Raw genomic sequence first — 11,501 nt, 5'->3', positions numbered from 1 at the left:
GAATTACTTACAAAGGAGTACCTATAAGACTGTCAGCTGATTTCTCAAAAGAAACTTTACAGGCAAGAAGAGACTGGCAGGAAATATTCAAAGTGATGAAAAGTAAGGCCCTACAACCAAGATTACTCTTTCCAGCAAAGATTTCATTTAGAATGGAATGGCAGATAAAGTGCTTCCCAGACAAAGTAAAGCTGAAGGAGTTCATCATCACCAAGCCATTATTAAATAAAATGTTAAAGGGACTTATTTAAGAAAGAGGATATCAGTGTGGCTCAGTGGACTGAGCATCGGCCTGCAAACCAAATGTTGCTGGTTCGATTCCCAGTCAGGGCACATAACTAAGTTGCACGTCAAGTCCCTGGTTGGGGGCACGAGTGAGACGCAACCGCACAGTGATGTTTCTCACCCTCTCTTTCTCCTTTCCCCTCTCTCTAAAAATAAACAAACAAACAAATAAATAAATTATAAAAAAAGAAAAGGATATCAAAACTATAAACATTAAAATGAAAACTATCACAACTATCAACAACAGAAGCTAGGGAATAAAACAAAGGCAAACTAGAGTGGGAACAGAATCATAGGTATGGGGAGCATGTGAGGGGAGGACAGCTGGGAGGGGGAAGGAGGAGAGAGAGAAAAATGTTGCAGGAATTGAGAAGCAAGGTAAGAGAGTGGGGAATAGACAGGGGGATGTTGAGAAGAGCTTTATGCACAACCCATGGACATGGACTAAGGGTGGGGGACTGCTGGAGGGAGGGAGGTTGCTGGGTGGAGCGGAGCATAATCAATAAAACATACAAAAATTTTAAAAAATTAACTATATAAAATCACAGACAAATTATAAAACTTCCCAAAAGTAAAAATAATATAAAAATAGCACACTATAAACAAAATGCAATATACGAGTATACGAGGCCTGTCCGGAAAAAGTCTAGATGTATAACAAGAACGATTTGCGCAACATTAATGTAACCCGGCAGCCAAGGAGAGTGGACTAGTATGTGCATGCGTGAACAAAGATAACTTCGCTGTACTAGTCAGTGGGGACGGTAGATGCCATTTAGTGAGAATGTGTACTGTGTAGCCATCACATTCAAAATGACTGAGCAAGTAGAGCAATGACTCTGCATCAGATTTTGCGTTAAGCTTGAACATTTCTCCACGGAAACTATTTGGATGATTCAGAAGGCTTTTGGGGATGATGCAATGAGTGCAGAGCAAATAAAAGTGTGGCACAAATGTTTCAAAGATGGTCAAGGATCTGTTGAAAGTGATTCACGTTCTGGAAGGCCTGCCACAAGCAGAGCACCTGCAAACACTGAATGTGTACGGGCTACAATCAACAAAGATCAGCGGCTGACAGTGCAGGAACTAGAAGCTGATCTGGAGATTCCAAAAACTACTATGTCAGAGATTTTGACAAAGGATCTTGGCATAAAACGTGTTGTGGCAAAATTTGTTCCACATCTTATGTTACCAGAGCAGAAGGAACATCGTGCTGCAGGTGCTAATGACTTGATTCAAACTACTACCAATGAACCAGATTTCCTCAAGAAGGTCATAACTGGAGATGAATTGTGGGTCTATGGCTATGATCTGGAAATGAAGGCCCAGTCGTCTCAATGGATATTGCCTGGCTCGCCACACCCGAAAAGGTGCAGCAAAGTGACAGCAAGATTGAGACCATGTTAACTGTGGTTTTTTTTTTTTTTTTTTTTTTATTAGGAAGGTGTTGTCTATCACAGATATGCCTCTTGATGTTCTTTGTCACTTGAGAGATGCGGCTAAGGGCAGCTGGTGGTTGACAACTTCACCATGACCATGTGCCCACTCATGCATCATGTCTCATGCCTCACGTCTCGTGCAGAGTTTTCTGTCAAGGTATCAAAACACCCAGCTGACTCAGCCCCGCTATAGCCCAGATTTGGCACCCTGCAACTTCCAGCATTTCCAAAAGTTAAAACCACCTTTGAAAGGGAAGAAATTTCAGACCATCAATGAGATTCAAGAAAACATGATTGGGCAGCTGATGGCAATTCCACAAAGAATTGTGCAGAATATTTTGAACAGTGGAAGAGATACTGGGAGAACTGTGTGAGATCCCCATGATGCCTATTTTGAGGGGGACTGCGGTGTCATTGTCCTTTGTATAATGTTTCTTGTATCTTGTATCTTCTTCAGTAAATGTCTCTGGATACCTTCTGGACAGACCTTGTAGATATTACTTGCGCAACCAGAAAACAAAGGACTCTGATACACAGAAATTTTAAAATGACCTCTTAAACACTTTTGGATCAATGAGGAAACCAAAACAAAATTTAAAAATCTGTAGGAAAAAATTCCACAGATTAGAATCTATAAGACACAAATAAAGCAGAGGAAGATTCATGATCTTAAATACTTGTACTAATAAACAGAAAAAGGTGTATTAAGCATCTGAATCAAGAAGTTAAAAAAGAATAACAAACACATTTAAAGAAAGCATAAAAATGAAATTAATACAGATGAAGGCCAACATTAATAAGTGAGTGAAACAATGAGCACAGAAGCCAGATTGGAGTGGTGGGGAGAACTGGAGGTGAGAGGGAGAAGAGGAAGTGCAGACAGAGAAAGTTAGCAACACTTCCAAAAGCTTGGCTGTGGAAGGGAAGGAAGACGTTGGGCAGCAGCTCAAAGTGGATGAGGCTTATATAGAGGGAGAAACACTAAATATTTTGACAGTGGAAGAAAAGACTGGGTGTCAATACATGTCAAATTTATAGGAATGAGTAGGAACTGAGAGTTCGCAGCTGGAAATTGTGTTTTCCTTGAAAGTAATGAGTAGGGATTTGTAGGTGTTTGAGGTTTGAGGCAAAAGCCAACAACAAATGAAAGGCAAAGACTAGGGAAATAGAGAATTATTTGGTATTTCTAAGTATACTTTATTGATTATGCTATTACAGCTGTCCTAATTTTTTCCCCTTTGCCCTCCTCTGCTTGGTACCTCCCTTCCCTCCAGCAATCCTCCCCCCTTAGTTCATGCCTATGGGTCATGCATATAAGTTCTTCAGCTTCTCTATTTCTTATACTATTCTTAATGTCCCCTTGTCTATTTTGTACCTACCAGTTATGCTTCTTGATCCCTGCACCTTTTCCTCCATTCTCCCCCTTCCCACCCCCAACTGACAACCCTTCATATGATCTCTATATCTATGATTCTGTTCCTGTTCTAGTTGTTTGCTTAGGTTTTTTTTTTTTTTTAATTCATTTGTTGATAGTTATGTGTTGGTTGTTATTTTATTGTTCATAGTTTTAATCTTCTTTTTCTTAAATGTGTCCCTTTAACATTTCATTTAATAATGGCTTGGTGATGATAAACTCCTTTAGCTTTACCTTGTCTAGGAAACACTGTATCTGCCTTTCCATTCTAAATGATAGGTTTGCTAGATACAGTAATCTTGGTTGTAGGCCCTTGCTATTCATCACTTTGAATACTTCTTGCCAGTCCCTTCCAGCCTGCAAAGTTTCTTTTGAGGAATCAGCTGACAGTCTTTTGAGGAATCAGCTGACAGTCTTATGGGAACTCCTTTGTAGGTAACTCTCTTCCTTTCTCTTGCTGCTTTTAAGATTCTCTCTTTATCTTTAACCTTTGGTGGTTTAATTATGATGTGTCTTGGTATGGTCCTCTTTGGGTCTAGCTTCTTTGGGATTCTGTGCTTCCTGGACTTGTATGTCTATTTCCTTCACCAAATTAGGGAGGTTTTCCTTTATTATTTTTTCAAATAAGTTTTCAATTTATTGCTCATCCCCTTCTCCTTCTGGCATCCCTATGGTTTATTTGGATGTTGGTATGTTTAAAGTTGTCCCAGAGGTTCCCAAGTCTCTCCTCATTTTTTTTTTTTCAATTCTTGTTGCTTCATTCTGCACTGGTTGACTCTTTATTTCTTCCTTATGTTCCAAATCATTGATGTGAACCCCTGCTCCCTTCCCTTCACTGTTGGTTTTGTGTGGATTTTTTTTTAATTTCACTTAGTATAGCCTTCATTTCTTTCCTTATGTGTTTGCCATACTCAATCATTTCTGTGAACATCGTTATCACCAGTGTTTTGAACTCTCCATCTGTCAGATTGACTATCTCCTTCTCACTTAGTTCTCCCTATGGAACCTTGATTTGCCCCCCATTTTTGGCCATACTTCTCTGTCACCTCAACTTGACAGCTTCCTGTATTTGCCTCTGTGTATTAGGTGGAATTGCCATACCTGTTACATTGTAAGGGGTGGAGCCTAGGTATTCGTCAGTGCTAGGTGACCTCTTTCACCACTTTCTGGTGCTGTGTGTGGGGGAGGGGTCAGAGAGAGAACAACACCGCTTGCTCAGCACTCACCCCTTTCCAGTTACTTCACCTGCTTCCCATACACAACTGGCATTCCTCTGTCGCCCTGGTTCCCAGAGTGGCTGGGTTTGTGGATGTTCTAGAACCAGGGGACCTCTAAACAGACTCTCATGAGAGATGGGCAATTTCTTCTGCCAGCCCAGCCCCCACTGGTTTTCATAATGAAAATCAATGCAGCTTTATTTTCCTGGTGCTGGAACCATGAGCTGTGTGGTCTGGCCTGGGACTGGGATCACTCCCCAGGTGTTCTTCTAGGATTTTATAATTTGTGACTTCTCTTTCTGGTGGCTGGCCACATTCACTGGCTTGCTGCTGCCACCACAGCCACCACACCATGTCCTCTCTGCCCCAGCTCTCCCCCCACCCCCACCTGTATGGATGAGTAATTGTTTCTTTATATCTTTGTTTGTTAGACTCCCATGCAGTTCAATTTTCTGGTAGTTCTGGTTGTTTTTTGTTTTGAAGTAGATGTAATCTTTTTACAGTTGTAGAAGGAGGCAAAACATGTCTACCTGCACCTTCGTTTTGGCCAGAAGTTCTACTTGGTGTTTTCAAAGGCTCAGATGACTTGGTAGAAATTCTGGTCAGAAGTGTGGTTATCTCCAGCATGCTTAAAAGTCTAGGTGCAGGAGAAGTGAAGATATTAAGGACTGATGTTAATGTTGGGATCTCCTTGGGTGGGTGGAACAGAAGGTAAATGGGCAACAAAGGTAGAAGAGACATCCATCTATTCAATTTTTCAAAATGCATTCACTGAGCACTTATTATGTAAGATGATAAGTTAATGTTTATGAACATAGACTTTGGAGCCAAACTGCCTAGATTTGAAATCTAGGTCCACCATTTGTAGATATATCTTTGGACAAGTTATATAATCATATTTTTTTTGCCTCAATTTTTTATATAGATTAAATGTGCTAATTCAAAGAAAGAATTTAGAATAGAAATTTCACTGATGGCCATTCTGAGTAACAGAGCCAAACTGCCTAGATTTGAAATCTAGGTCCACCATTTGTAGATATATCTTTGGACAAGTTATATAATCATATTTTTTTTTTGTCTCAATTTTTTATCTAGATTAAATGTGCTAATTCAAAGAAAGAATTTAGAATAGAAATTTCACTGATGGCCATTCTGGAGTAACAAATACTGAAATTGCCTTTCACCATAAACTACTATAAATCTGGACAAAATGTATGGCATGACTATTTCCAGGTTTTTCCAGGCAATGTGCACTGCAATCTCTGAATGAAGGAGAACACTAGCTAGCTCTGGGCCTGAGGATAATTTGCTGACTATAGCATTGGTTGGTGGAACCTAAGAAGAGTTCAGCAATCCTACTGAGCTGAGAAAGCAGAGATCAGAGTTTGGAGCTGCTAAAGCAAATGAACTTATGGTGCTGACTGCAAGGGAGGAGGAAGTCATGTAGAGCAGTCCCCAAACGTTTATGTGGGCATGTATTTATTTGCTAGGGCTGCTGTAGGAAAGTACCACAAGGGTGGCTTAAATAGTAGAAATATATTCTGTCACAGTTGTGGAGGCTGGAGGTCTGAGATCAAGACGTCAGCATGATTGGTTTCTTCTGAGGGCTGTGAGGGTGAACCTGTTTCAGTCCTCTCTGGCATCTGGTAGTTTTCTGTCAATCTTTGACATTCCTTTGCTTCTAGATGTATCACCTTGATCTCTCCCTTTATCTTCATATAGCTTTCTCTCTGTGTACATGTCTTTTTTTTTTTTTTTTTTTAGTATATTTTATTGATTATATTGTTACAATAGTTCCAATTTTTTTTTCCCCTTTGCTCCCCTCCGCCCAGCACCCCCCTTCCCCAACAATCCCCTCTCCAAGTCCATGCCCATGGGTCATACATACAAGCTCTCCCGCCTCACCCTTTCATATATTCTTCTTCTTCTTTTTTAAAATTAATTAATTAATTAGTTAAATATTTTAACAATAAAAAATAACAATTCCTCCCTCTCAGACTTAAGACCCTTTACAATCTTATAAAGGACAATGGATGAAGGTCTCGAGCTCCTCTAGCTGCTTCAAGCTGGACATGGTCGTCGTCCTACCTACCCGTGGGTCAAGAAATCCCTAATAAGAGTGGGGATGTGGAGGGGAGGGTGGCCTTCCCATAAGGGGAAGGATCGTGCAGACTCCAGGTTGGTTGGCTGTCTCTGGACAACGGCATGCTTGGTTTGACAGGCTGGCATCCTTGTTGTATTCTGGGGGCAACAGGGTTAAAGGACATCATTTAATCCGTAACCACTAGATGACAAAAGACAGGTATTAATTTTTCAATGTCCCACATTAGGGAAAAGAAGGGCTTCTTTGGAGGAAGGTGTGCCAGGTATATCTCACCTGTCCAAAACCCTTTTGCCCATTATACTTATTTTGGACTGAGGGAAATATTTTAGGTTTCCCCCATCTCAGGCCTCTGGGCTTTTTCTGTCCAAGCCATTAGGATAGAAAAGAGAAACCAGTTTTAAAGTGAAGCCCACAGACCACCCCGTTCTTCACCAACCCAGCCACTTAGTTCAGCCAAACCATTGAGTCTCAGGAGGCAGCAATGCAGACAGGATTAAGTGAGGCCTATGCATACAGATAATCACTCAGGTAATGAGATTGTAGGCTTATGCCCTTTGAAAACAGAAAACACATGTTAATTTATGTAACATAACCCACATACAAGTCTCTAAATCTGTAGGACTGTCTTATCGGAAGGAAAATCCTTGTCCTTCTAATATTCACTGAACTTGCATTTCTATTCTTTATATTTTTATTCCCCCCCCACTAAAAAATTTTCTGTTTGTTTGTTTTTCCACTACAGTTGTCTCACTTTTTTTCCCCCTCTTGCTTCCCTGCACCCTGCCCCCCCCCACAGTCAGTCCCCACCCAGTTGTCCATGTCCATGGGTCATTCATACATGTTCTTTGACTAGACCCTTCCCCTTCTTACCCCTTCTCTCCCTCCCATCTCCCCCTTTGTTACTGTTAGTTTATTCCTTGTTTACATACCTCTGGTTCAATTTTGCTCATTTGTTTGTGTTGTTCATTAGTTTCCTGTAACAGGTGACAGCATAAGGTAATTTTCTTTTGTTGCCTGGCTTATTTCGCTAAGCATAATTCTCTCTAGTTCCAATCATGTTGTTGCAAATGGTAGAAGTTCCTTCTTTCTTTCAGTACTTATTCATTGTCATTTTCCCCCTTTGTACTCGTGTTCCTCTCTGTCTCTCTGTTTCTTCATCTTCTTAAAGCAGACCCTTTAGCATCTCTTGCAATGCTGGTTTGGTGGAGATGTATTCTTTTAGCCTTCTTTTGTCTTGGAAACTCCTTATTTCACCTTCCATTTTGAATGAAAGCCTTGCTGGGTAGAGTATTCTTGGTTGTAGGCCTTTGTTTTTCATTGCTTGGAATATTTTTTGCCATTCCCTTCTGGCTTGTAGTGTTTCTGCTGAGAAATCTGATGATAGCCTTATTGGAGCTCCCTTGTATGTTATTAGTTGTTTCTCTCTTGCTGCTTTTAGGATTCTCTCTTTGTCTTTGAATGTTGGCATTTTAATTATGATGTGTCTTGAAGTGGGCCTGTTGGGGTTCATCTTCATTGGGACCCTCTGTGCTTCCTGGACTTGCGTGACTCTTTCTCTTGTCATGTTAGGAAAGTTTTCTGTCATTAGTTTTTCAAAGAGGTTTTCTATCCCTTGCTCTTCTTCTTCTCCTTCTGGAATTCCTATGATACGGATATTATTACGTTTCATGTTGTCCTGCAGCTGTCTTAGAACCTCTTCAGTCTTGTTCAGTCTTTTTTCATTTTGTTGCATTGTCTGGGAGTTTTTGTGTAGGTTGTCCTCCAGCTCGCTGATCCGATCTTCTGCTTCCTCTAGCCTGCTTTTAATTCCTTCTACTGTGTTCTTCAATTCAGAGATCGTATTTTTCATTTCCTCCTGGCTCTTATTGATAGCTTCTATGTCCTTTTTCATGCTCACGTAATTTTCTGTGAGTTCCTTGTAGTTTTTCTGGAGTTCTTTGAAGTTTCCGCTGAGCTCATTCAGCTTCTCCATAATCCATGTTTTGAATTCCATATCTGATAGTTCGCTCCCCTCTATTTCATTTAGCACTCTTTCTGGGGATTCTACCTTTCCTTTTGATGGGAGGTTGTTTCTCTGTCTCCCCATTTTTTTGACTCCTATTGTTTGTTGGTGCTTCTTGGAATGATCTCTGTGTACATGTCTTTGTGTCCAGTTTCCCCTTTTTGTAAGGGCATCAGTTATATTGGTTTAGGTCAACTTAATGACCTCTGTAAAGACCCAATTCCAAATAAAGGTTTTGAGGGTTAGGACTTCAATGTTTATTTAAGGGGGAGAATAACTTAATCCATAGCTGGGGTTCCCTGTTGTTTTTGCTTTTTATATTGTTTTTTTGTTTGTTTGTTTGTTTTTTGGTCAAGAACTGGGCTGCATGTGCATAGGTTGAGACTTTGAAAGAAATTAGCTGCTATGGAGTTGAGAGCAGTGCCAGGTGTCTTCTTTCCAGCCAAAGTAGAGATCTTATTGTCACAGCTCATATTGTCTCAGCATTCAGCTGAGACACCAGAAAAGCTAGGCTGGGGAAAATGATCATGCCCTAGAATAAAGGCTACTTTAGACTCATCCTAAAAAAGGCCTAATACCAAGACTTGACAGGGACAAGGAAAGCCTCTGGTAAGTTAATTGACCAACAAAACAAAACAAGACAAAAAAAACCCAGCACTCTTTAAAGGAAAACAACATAATCCAGACTCCTTTTGATAGATCACTGACAATATCGAGCCTATAATAAAAAATTACTAGATATTCCAAGAAGTAGGAAAAAGTTAGCCATAAAATAAAGATATCAATAGAAACAAACTCTGAGATAATCTAGATGTTGAAATTAGTAGACTAAGATTTTAAAGTAGTTAAAATAAGTGTACTTGAGTTAAAGAAAAATATATTCTTAATGAACAGCAAACAGAAAATCTTAAGATGAAAATGGAAACTATTTTTAAAGAAAATTCTAGACTGAAAATCCAATGCTTGAAGTGAAGAATTCACTGGATAGTTATTGCTTTAAAGATTTTATTTATTTATTTTTAGAGAGAGGGGAAGGGAGGGAGAAAGAAAGGGAGAGAAATATCCATGTGTAAGAGAAACATCTATCAGTTGTCTATCATGTGCCCTCCAATGGGGACATGGCCTGAAACCCAGGCATGTGCCCCAAGCAGGAATTGAACCAGTGGTACCTTGGTTTGAGGGATGATCCCCAACCCACTGAGCCACACCACTTAGGACTCACTGGAAGATTTTAATATCCGATTGGAGATGAAAGAAGTAAGAGACCGTGAACTTGAAGAAAAAGCCATACAAATTGTCCTCTCTGAAGAAGAGAGAGAAAAAAGATGGAAACAAAATGAACAGAGCCTCAGTAGCCCGTGGGAAAATATAAAACTGTCTAATATATATGTAATTAGAGTCCCTGAAAGAAAGGAGGGAGACAGTGAGGTAGAAAGAGTTAAATAAAGATAAAATGGTCAAAATTTCCCCAAATTTGGTGAAGTACACCAACCAACAAATCTAAGATTATTAAACCCCCAAGCAAGGCAAGTCATACCTCAGCACATCATAGTCTAATTTCTGAAAACTGTGAAATCATCCAGAGAAAATTGACATATTACAGACCCAAGAACAATGGTTGTGTTCTCATCAGAAACAGCAGAGTCCAGGAGATAAAGGATGATCTCCACAAGGCTCTAAGCAAAGAAGGTAACTATCAACTCAGAATTCTATATCCAGCAAAAATAACCTTTAAAACTGAGGTGAAATAAAGACATTTTTAGATTAATAAAAGCTGAGAGAATTTGTTACCAACAAACCTGCAAAGTACTGCAGTTTGGGCAGTGGCAGCAGCAGCAGCAGCCAGACCACCCAGCTTTTTGGAAGCTCTTGGTACACCTGCTCAGCCACCATGATCCGATGCCAGAGAGGAAGTTCAGCTCCATGGAGGGGACAGCAAAGGAAGAGCTCAAGAGGATTTGGTGAGGTTGTCAGATAAACCTGTTCCTCCAAAAGTGGAAATGAAGCCAAAAGAGGCAGCAGGAAAGGATAAATCTGCAGACAAAAGGAAAGGGAGAGAAAAGGGAAAACAGGCTGAAGTGGCTAACCAGGAACCTAAAGATCTACCTGCACAAAATGGAGAAACTGAAAATGAGGAGGTTAGTCCAGCCTTGGATGAAGCAGGAGAGAAAGAGGACAGGTCTGATTAATATTATATGCCATGTCTTATCAGTGGACCCTGACTCCCTTCTTGTACACCCTAGAGGAATATTTTTAGCAACTATTTTGTAAATGCAGGTTTTTTAGCATCTCTAGAAACATTTTTGAGGAGGAAATTAAAATTCCTCCCATTTTTAAAGTTTAAATGCTTGTTTTTAGGAGGTTATTTGCTGGTTGTTTATCTTTGGTACCAGAAAATAATGAGGTATTGAATACGGGAGGTTTTGACTGTCTTGGGCATCAGCTTAACATTCCATAGATGGGAGTATTTTAATTTAATTTTATTCTATTGATTGTGCTGTTACAGTTGTCCTAATTTTTTTCCCTTCGTGCCCCTCCACTGAGGACCCCCCATTCCCTCAGGCAATCCCTCCACCATTGTTCATGTCCATGGGCCATACACATAAGTTCTTTGGCTGCTCCATTACTGTACTGTACATCCCCACAGCTATTCTGTAATTACCTATGTGTACTTCTTAATCTTCTCCCTCTTCAACCATCCCCTCACACCCCTTCCCGTCTGGCAACCATCAAAATGCTCTCTGTATCCATGATTCTGTCTCTGTTCTTATTTGCTTAGGTTTTTTTTTAGATTCATTTATTGATAGATATGTATTTATTGCCCTATTATTGTTTATAGTTTTGATCATCTTTTCCTTAAATAAATCACTTTAACATTTCATATACTAATGGTTTGGTGATGATGAACGCCTTTATTTTTTTCTTCTCTGGGAAGCTCTTTATCTGCCCTTCAATTCTAAATGATAGCTTTCCTGGATAGAGTAATCTTGGCTTCAGGTCCCTGCTTTTCATCCCTTTGAATACTTCTTGCCAGTCCCTT

At 40.0% G+C, this 11,501-nt stretch overlaps 1 pseudogene; it reads left to right on the top strand.

Moving 5' to 3' along the window:
• The first annotated feature begins 10,360 nt into the window (after positions 1-10,360).
• LOC150018957 (non-histone chromosomal protein HMG-14 pseudogene) lies at positions 10,361-10,650 on the top strand (annotated as a pseudogene).
• Positions 10,651-11,501: the final 851 nt, after the last annotated feature.

This window comes from Furipterus horrens, unplaced genomic scaffold, assembly GCF_987537825.1.
Source record: "Furipterus horrens unplaced genomic scaffold, mFurHor1.1.pri manual_scaffold_2, whole genome shotgun sequence".
Taxonomy (NCBI): Eukaryota; Metazoa; Chordata; class Mammalia; order Chiroptera; family Furipteridae; genus Furipterus; species Furipterus horrens.
The sequence above is the reverse complement of the archived record's forward strand: the minus strand, read 5'-3'. Positions and strand labels throughout refer to the sequence as shown.